Consider the following 9748-nt stretch of genomic DNA (forward strand, 5'->3'; position numbering starts at 1 on the left):
TTGTCTTTGTAAGTTCTCTATTTGTGCCCCAGTTAAATCATTACAGCTTCTTTGTTGGAACTAAATTCCTTTAGCAATGTTTATTTAAGGTGGATAGTCAACCTACTAACTTGAACTTAGTGCAACCAATACAACATAATGTGAATTTAACCCATCCCCAAAAATTACATATTCTAAAGTTTGCATATGAGAAGGGTTTTTTGAACTAAAAATGTCTTAACATTAAAAATATGGGGCTGAATTTTACCAGCCCCTCGACGCCGCATGTCGCGGCAGGGGGCCCGGTAAAATTCTTCGGGGCAGAGGCCCGCCTCGACCCCCGACGTTGAGAAGGGCCCGCCTCATTTCTGGCAGCAGGGGGACCTCCGTGCAGCCCCCCACCACATGGCAGCGTGCCCTTCATCTAAATATTTAAATTAAAAATAATGATATGTAAATTAATTTACCTGTAGACAGCCATCCCATGTCGATTTTACGGCCACCGTTCGTACTGCGCATGCCTTCAGAACTCCACATGGAGTTCCAAGGCAAGAACCTGGTGGGGAGGGGGGGGGAATAAAATTTTCAGGGTGGGGGAGCGGGGAGAACACTTTTTTGATTGTGGGGATGTTGGGAAGGGGTTGAAGGGCACATGATAGAAGGTTGGAGGGGCAAGTTCAGGTAGGGAATAAAGTGAATTTTCTCAGTGAAGGCCAATTAAATGACGGTGGGGTGGGGGGGGGGGGGGGGGTTGGGGAAGGGCCTCCAAATCATTATTGTTTGTTTTTTAAAAATCGCCACTAATGTAACTTTATAAATTAAAATCTGTATTAAGGACTTGAAGCACTTTAAAAATGGCTCCTGTACAGTGGCATTGAAAGCCATGGCCGGGGATGCGGCAGCCACCCCCTCTACGTCATCGGGGCTGACTGCCCCGCCGCCTCTATTTAAATCAGCCCCCGCGCCTAATATCGTGGGGGCTGTGCGGCGGCCCTTCCCGTGTTGGAAGGTCACTGAGTTCAAAGCGCGAGCATGGCACGTGTATAAAATTCAGCCCATGACTTATTTTTTAAATTTATGTTTGTAACTCTCTGAGATGTTTGCAATATGATGTGCTTCTGCACAGTTAGTTATATAATGGTGGTATTCAAATCATTGGCTCTGACTTGAAGCTTTTAAAGTGTAGTCTGAAACTTATTTTGTAACTTTAAAAATTTATGTTGAAATGTAGGAAATATCTAGTCACTAATTACATAACATGCCACCAAGTGCTATACACAATTATTCATTAACGTCCCTTTCAAAGTGTCAAATTTTAGCATACTGTAAATCAGTTTGTCTTAAAATATATCTTAAAATTTATTGTGCTGAAAAATTGAATTCAAAATATTTATGTATTTGACTAATGTTGAAAATAAATATATAATCTGCTTTAATAAATGGTGCATTTTAATGATAATGTTCCAACTACGTAATGCTTTTATCTATGAAAACAATGGTAAATGAAGAAATGCTTGTTGACTGAAGAGTTATACTACCTCCTTAGGCTTGAGTTGGATAATTGATGCAACGATTGACAAGGAGCTTAACTGGACCAGCCCTAATAACACTGGCTAAAACGGGAAGATGTTAAGTACTCTATAATGAAAGGTTTTCAGGGGTCAGAATGTAAGCCAATCACCATTGACACTATTAGGACTATGGTGGAATACTTGAACATGCCTACTAGGGTATAATTGCAACATCACAAAGACCCATTCCAGCCAGCATAAAGTAGTGCACTTGATTGGTGCTCCTTCCACTGTACTCAATATCTACCTCTCCATACTGGTGGACTGTGGCTACAGTAGGTATGATCTGTAGGATACACTGCAGCAACTCACCAAGGGTACTTTGGCAGAGCCTTCCTCTCTGTGCCTTCTATCAGTGAGGAGCACAAGAGCAAAAATGTGGAACACGATCAGCTTCTGGACATGTATCACCATTCCCTTATTGCTGCGTCCATATCTTGGACTTTTCTACCTAATGCCATTTGGGACCCAGGGAGTGGTGAGGGTAGTAAGACACCATAACCCCAAAGACTGCAATGACAAAGAAAAGCCCACCACCAAGGACAGAGAAAGGAATCTACGTGTGGAGCCAGAGGAAATGGGCGAGGTACTAATGGAGTACTTTGCATCAGAGAAGGACTTGGTGCATGATGAGCCTAGGGAAGGGAGTGTAGATAGTCTCAGTCATCTCATTATCAAAAAGGAGGAGGTGTTGGGTGTCTTGCAAAGCATTAAGGTAGCTAAGTCCCCAGGGCCTGATGGCATCTACCCCAGAATACTAAGGGAAGAAATTGCTGGGGCCTTGACAGAAATCTTTGCATCCTCATTGGCTACAGGTGAGGTCCCAGAGGACTGGAGAATAGCCAATGTTGTTCCTTTGTTTAAGAAGGGTAGCAAGGATAATCCAGGGAATTAAAGGCCGGTGAGCCTTACATCAGTGGTAGGGAAATTAGTAGAGAGGATTCTTCGGGACAGGATTTACTCCCATTTGGAAACAAACAAACCTATTAGCGAGAGACAGTATGGTTTTGTGAAAGGGAGGTTGTGTCTCACTAATTTGATTGAGTTTTTTGAGGAAATGACGAAGATGATTGATGAAGGAAGGGCAGTGGATGTTATCTATATGGACTTCAGTAAAGCCTTTGATAAGGTCCCGCATGGCAGACTGATACAGAAGGTGAAGTCACACGGGATCAGAACTGAGCTGGCAAGATGGATACAGAACTGGTTCAGTCATAGAAGACAGAGGGTAGCAGTGGTAGGGTACTTTTCTGAATGGAGGGATGTGACTAGTGGTGTTCCGCAGGGATCACTGCTGGCACCTTTGCTGTTTGTAGTATATATAAATGATTTGGAGGAAAATGTAGCTGGTCTGATTAGTAAATTTGCGGATGACTCAAAGGTTGGTGGAGTTGCGGATAGTGATGAGAATTGTCAGAGGATACAGCAGGATGTAGATCGGTTGGAGACTTGGGCGGAGAAATGGCAGATGGAGTTTAGTTTAGTTTGGTTTAGGTTGTTCAACCTTGCCCGTCTAAGAGCGAAGTCCAAAGTACGGAAAGTCCTCATCAGAGAACTCCTCTTTGCTGACGATGCTGCTTTAACATCTCACACTGAAGAATGCCTGCAGAGTCTCATCGACAGGTTTGCGTCTGCCTGCAATGAATTTGGCCTAACCATCAGCCTCAAGAAAACGAACATCATGGGGCAGGATGTCAGAAATGCTCCATCCATCAATATTGGCGACCACGCTCTGGAAGTGGTTCAAGAGTTCACCTACCTAGGCTCAACTATCACCAGTAACCTGTCTCTAGATGCAGAAATCAACAAGCGCATGGGTAAGGCTTCCACTGCTATGTTCAGACTGGCCAAGAGAGTGTGGGAAAATGGCGCACTGACACGGAACACAAAAGTCCGAGTGTATCAGGCCTGTGTCCTCAGTACCTTGCTCTACGGCAGCGAGGCCTGGACAACGTATGCCAGCCAAGAGCGACGTCTCAATTCATTCCATCTTCGCTGCCTTCGGAGAATACTTGGCATCAGGTGGCAGGACTATATCTCCAACACAGAAGTCCTTGAAGCGGCCAACATCCCCAGCTTATACACACTACTGAGTCAGCGGCGCTTGAGATGGCTTGGCCATGTGAGCCGCATGGAAGATGGCAGGATCCCCAAAGACACATTGTACAGCGAGCTCGCCACTGGTATCAGACCCATCGGCCGTCCATGTCTCCGTTATAAAGACGTCTGCAAACGCGACATGAAATCGTGTGACATTGATCACAAGTCGTGGGAGTCAGTTGCCAGCATTCGCCAGAGCTGGCGGGCAGCCATAAAGACAGGGCTAAATTGTGGCGAGTCGAAGAGACTTAGTAGTTGGCAGGAAAAAAGACAGAGGCGCAAGGGGAGAGCCAACTGTGCAACAGCCCCAACAAACAAATTTCTCTGCAGCACCTGTGGAAGAGCCTGTCACTCCAGAATTGGCCTTTATAGCCACTCCAGGCGCTGCTTCACAAACCACTGACCACCTCCAGGCGCGTATCCATTGTCTCTCGAGATAAGGAGGCCCAAAAAAAAAAAAAAAGAGATACAGCACTGAAACAGGCCCTTCGGCCCACCAGGTCTGTGTCGACCATCAACCACCCATTTATACTAATCCTGCACTAATTCCATATTCCTACCACATCCCCACTTGTCCCTCTATTTCCCTACCACCTACCTATACTAGGGGCAATTTATAATGGCCAATTTACCTATCAACCTGCAAGTCTTTGGCATATGGGAGGAAACCTGAGCACCCAGAGGAAACCCACGCAGATACAGGGAGAACTTGCAAACTCCACATAGGCAGTACCCAGAATTTAACCTGGGTCGCTGGAGCTGTGAGGCTGCGGTGCCAACCACTGCGCCACTGTGCTGCCCAATCCAGAACAATGTGAGGTAATGCATTTTGAAAGGTCTAATGCAGGTGGGAAGTATACAGTAAATGGCAGAACCCTTCGGAGTATTGACAGGCAGAGAGATCTGGGCGTACAGGTCCACAGGTCACTGAAAGTGGCAACGCAGGTGGATAAGGTAGTCAAGAAGGCATACGGCATGCTTGCCTTCATCGGTCGGGGCATAGAGTATAAAAATTGGCAAGTCATGCTGCAGCTGTACAGAACTTTAGTTAGGCCACACTTAGAATATTGCATGCAATTCTGGTCGCCACACTAGCAGAAGGACGTGGAAGCTTTGGAGAGGGTACAGAAGAGGTTTACCAGGATGTTGCCTGGTCTGGAGGGCATTAGCTATGAGGAGAAGTTGGATAAACTCGGATTGTTTTCACTGGAACGACGGAGGTGGAGGGGCGACATGAAAGAGGTTTAAGTTATAAGCGGAATGGACATAGTAGATAGTCAGAAGCTTTTTCCCAGGGTGGAAGAGTCAGTTACTAGGGGACATAGGTTTAAGGTGAGAGGGGCAAAGTTTAGAGGGGATGTGCGAGGCAAGCTCTTTACACAGAGGGTGGTGAGTGCCTGGAATTTGCTGCCGGGGGAAGTGGTGGAAGCCAGTACAATAGCGACATTTAAGAGGCATCTTGACAAATACATGAATCGGATGGGAATAGAGGGATACGGTCCCCAGAAGTGCAGAAGGTTTTAGTTTCGGCAGGCATCAAGATCGGCGCAGGTTTGGAGGGCCGAATGGCCTGTTCCTGTGCTGTACTGTTCTTTGTTCTTTTCAAGGCAATTATGGATGGGCAAAAAAAACCTTGTCAGCATTGCCCATAGGCCTATATATCAATTTGAATATCGTTTGGGGCACTCATTTTTAATCATGTACAGTCCATTAATAGATTTTAGAGAGTTCAGTTGCTTTTTTATTCGTGGGATACGGGTGTCGCTGACAAGGCCAGCATTTATTGTCCATCCCTAATTGCGCTTGAGAAGGCAGTAGTGAGCTGCCTTCTTGAACCGTTGCAGTCCATAAGGGGTAGGTACATCCACAGTGCTGTTAGGAAGGGAGTTCCAGGACTTTGTCCCAGTGACACTGAAGGAATGGTGATATAGTTCCAAGTCAGGATGCTGTGCGGCTTGGAGAGGAACTTGCAGGTGGTGGTGTTCCCATGCATCTGCTGCCCTTGTCCTTGGTGGTAGAGGTCGCGGGTTTGGAAGGTGCTGTCGAAGGAGCCTTTGTGCATTGCTACTGTGCATCTTGTAGATGGTACACACTGCTGCCACTGTACGTCGGTGGTGAAGGGAGTGAATATTTGTAGATGGGGTGCCAATCAAGCAGGCTGCTTTGTCCTGGATGCTGTCGAGCTTCTTGAGTGTTGTTGGAGTAGTACCCATCCAGGCAAGTGGAGAGTATTCCATCGCACTCCGGACTTGTGCCTTGTAGATGGTGGGCAGGTTTTGAGGAGTCAGGAGGTGAGTTACTCGCCACAGGATTCCTAGCCTCTGACCTGCTCGTGTAGCCACAGTATTTATATGGCTACTCCAGTTCCGTTTCTGGTCAATGGTAACCCCCAGGATGTTGATAGTGGGGGTTTCAGTGATCGTAATGGCATTGAATGTCAAGGGGAGATGGTTAGATTCTCTCTTGTTAGAGATGCTCATTGCCTGGCACTTGTGTGGTGCGAATGTTACTTGCCAATTATCAGCCCAAGCCTGGAATTTGTCTCGGTCTTGCTGCATTTCTACACGGACTGCTTCAGTATCGGAGGAGTCACAAATGGTGCTGGACGTTGTGCAATCATTAACAAACATCCCCACTTCTGATTGAAGGAAGGTCATTAATGAAGCAGCTGAAGATGTTTGGGCCTAGGACACTACCCTGAAGAACTCCTGCAGTGATGTCCTGGAGCTGAGATGATTAACCTCCAACAATCACAACCATCTTCCTTTGCGCTAGGTTTGACTCCAACCAGCGGAGAGTTTTCCCCGATTCCCATTGACTCCAGTTTTGCTAGGGCTCCTTGATGCCATAATCAGTCAAATGCTGCCTTGATGTCATGAGCAGTCACTCTCACCTCACCTCTGGAGTTCAGCTCTCTTGTCCATGTTTGAACCAAGGCTGTAATGAGGTCAGGAGCTGAGTGGCCCTGGCGGAACCCAAACCCTGGGGTGCCAGAGGCAAAATACCTTAACATTCTTGGAAATTAGCATTTTGTCTTGCTTTTATTCAGTCACTCACTGTCTCAAATGATTACCACACAGCAGTTGCACACATTTCTTGCATTCTGTGCCTAGATCAATAAAAGAAAATATCCCATATGCCTTCTTAACCATCTTATCTACCGTCCTGCTTTCTTCAGGGATTTGTGGACATGACCTCTTAAGGTCCCTCTGGTCCTTTACACTTCACAGTATCCTACAATTTATTTTGTATTCCCTTGCCTTGTTTGCCCTCCCCATTACCTCACACCTGTCCAGATTGAATTCAATTTCCCACTCTTTTGCCCACCTGACCATTTAAGTCAAAACCGTTGCTTGTATACCACAAACAATGAGGGACCCAGTACTCGCCCCGAGGAACCCCACAGGAAACAGTCTTCCAGTCACAAAAACATCTGTCAAGCATTAATCTTTGCTTCCTGCCACTGAGCTAATTTTGGATCCAATTTGCCATTTTCCCTTGGATCCCATGAGTTTTTAATTTCCTGACCAGTCTGCCACGTGGGACCTTGTCAAAAGCCTTGTTAAAATCCATGTAGACGACAACAACATCATTGACTCTCGGTACCTCCTCAAAAAATTCAATCATGTTAGTCAGGCACGACCTTCCCTTAACAAATCCATGTTGACGGTCCTTGACTAATCCGTGCCTTTCTAAATGGCAATTTATACTGTCTCTCAGAACCTTTTCTAATAATTTGCCCGCCACTGAGGTTTGGCTGACCAGGGCTATTCCTTCCTCCTTTTTTAAACAGATTTAAACATTAGCTAATGGGATGTTAGCCATTATCTCAAAGAGGCTGGAATACAACTTATGTTCTTTTGGGCCTCCTTATCTCGAGAGACAATGGATACGCGCCTGGAGGTGGTCAGTGGTTTGTGAAGCAGCGCCTGGAGTGGCTATAAAGGCCAATTCTGGAGTGACAGGCTCTTCCACAGGTGCTGCAGAGAAATTTGTTTGTTGGGGCTGTTGCACAGTTGGCTCTCCCCTTGCGCCTCTGTCTTTTTTCCTGCCAACTACTAAGTCTCTTCGACTCGCCACAATTTAGCCCTGTCTTTATGGCTGCCCGCCAGCTCTGGCGAATGCTGGCAACTGACTCCCACGACTTGTGATCAATGTCACACGATTTCATGTCGCGTTTGCAGACGTCTTTATAACGGAGACATGGACGGCCGGTGGGTCTGATACCAGTGGCGAGCTCGCTGTACAATGTGTCTTTGGGGATCCTGCCATCTTCCATGCGGCTCACATGGCCAAGCCATCTCAAGCGCCGCTGACTCAGTAGTGTGTATAAGCTGGGGGTGTTGGCCGCTTCAAGGACTTCTGTGTTGGAGATATATTCCTGCCACCTGATGCCAAGTATTCTCCGAAGGCAGCGAAGATGGAATGAATTGAGACGTCGCTCTTGGCTGGCATACGTTGTCCAGGCCTCGCTGCCGTAGAGCAAGGTACTGAGGACACAGGCCTGATACACTCGGACTTTTGTGTTCCGTGTCAGTGCGCCATTTTTCCACACTCTCTTGGCCAGTCTGGACATAGCAGTGGAAGCCTTACCCATGCGCTTGTTGATTTCTGCATCTAGAGACAGGTTACTGGTGATAGTTGAGCCTAGGTAGGTGAACTCTTGAACCACTTCCAGAGCGTGGTCGCCAATATTGATGGATGGAGCATTTCTGACATCCTGCCCCATGATGTTCGTTTTCTTGAGGCTGATGGTTAGGCCAAATTCATTGCAGGCAGACGCAAACCTGTCGATGAGACTCTGCAGGCATTCTTCAGTGTGAGATGTTAAAGCAGCATCGTCAGCAAAGAGGAGTTCTCTGATGAGGACTTTCCGTACTTTGGACTTCGCTCTTAGACGGGCAAGGTTGAACAACCTGCCCCCTGATCTTGTGTGGAGGAAAATTCCTTCTTCAGAGGATTTGAACGCATGTGAAAGCAGCAGGGAGAAGAAAATCCCAAAAAGTGTGGGTGCGAGAACACAGCCCTGTTTCACACCACTCAGGATAGGAAAGGGCTCTGATGAGGAGCCACCATGTTGAATTGTGCCTTTCATATTGTCATGGAATGAGGTGATGATACTTAGTAGCTTTGGTGGACATCCGATCTTTTCTAGTAGTCTGAAGAGACCACGTCTGCTGACGAGGTCAAAGGCTTTGGTGAGATCAATGAAAGCAATGTAGAGGGGCATCTGTTGTTCACGGCATTTCTCCTGTATCTGACGAAGGGAGAACAGCATGTCAATAGTCGATCTCTCTGCACGAAAGCCACACTGTGCCTCAGGGTAGTTACAAGTGTATAAAGCTCTGGTTAGACAGCAGCTGGAGTATTACGTTCAGTTCTGGGCACCACACCTCAGGAATGGATATATGACATTGGAGGAGGCGCAACACAGATTCACCAGAGTAATATCGGGGCTAAAAGGGTTAAATTATGTGGACAGGCTGCATAGATAAGGCTTGTATTCTCTTGACTATAGAAGATTAAGGGATGATCTAATCGAAGGGTTTAAGATGATATAGGGAGTTTAACTTTAAACATAGCGCTAGGCTGTTCAGTAGTGATGACAGGAAGCATGTCTTCATACAAAATGTAATGGCAATCTGGAACTCATTATACCAAATAGCTGTTAAGGCTAAATCAATTGAAAATTTAAAACCGCGATTGATGTATGTTTGTTGGTTAACCAAGGTGGATAAATGGAGTTCAGATACAGATCAGTCATAACTGAATGGAAGAGCAGCTTTGGGGGTTGAATGGCCTAGTCCTGTTCCTATAGCACTTACTGGTTCAGAGATTGAGTCTTCAGATCTGATTGTAACCTCAACTCCACATTCCTGCCTACCCCCAATAACCTTTCACCCCCTTGCTTATCAAGAATCTATCTACTTCTGCCTTAAAAATATTCAAAGACTCTGCTTCCACTGCCTTTTGAGGAAGAGAGTTCCAAAGAAAAAATTTCTCCTCATCTCTGTCTTAAATGGGCATCCCCTCATTTTTAAACAGTGACCCCAAGTTCTAGATTCTATCAACAAGAGGAAACATCCTTTCCACATCCA

The sequence above is a fragment of the Heterodontus francisci genome, chromosome 1 (assembly GCF_036365525.1).
Source record: "Heterodontus francisci isolate sHetFra1 chromosome 1, sHetFra1.hap1, whole genome shotgun sequence".
NCBI lineage: Eukaryota > Metazoa > Chordata > Chondrichthyes > Heterodontiformes > Heterodontidae > Heterodontus > Heterodontus francisci.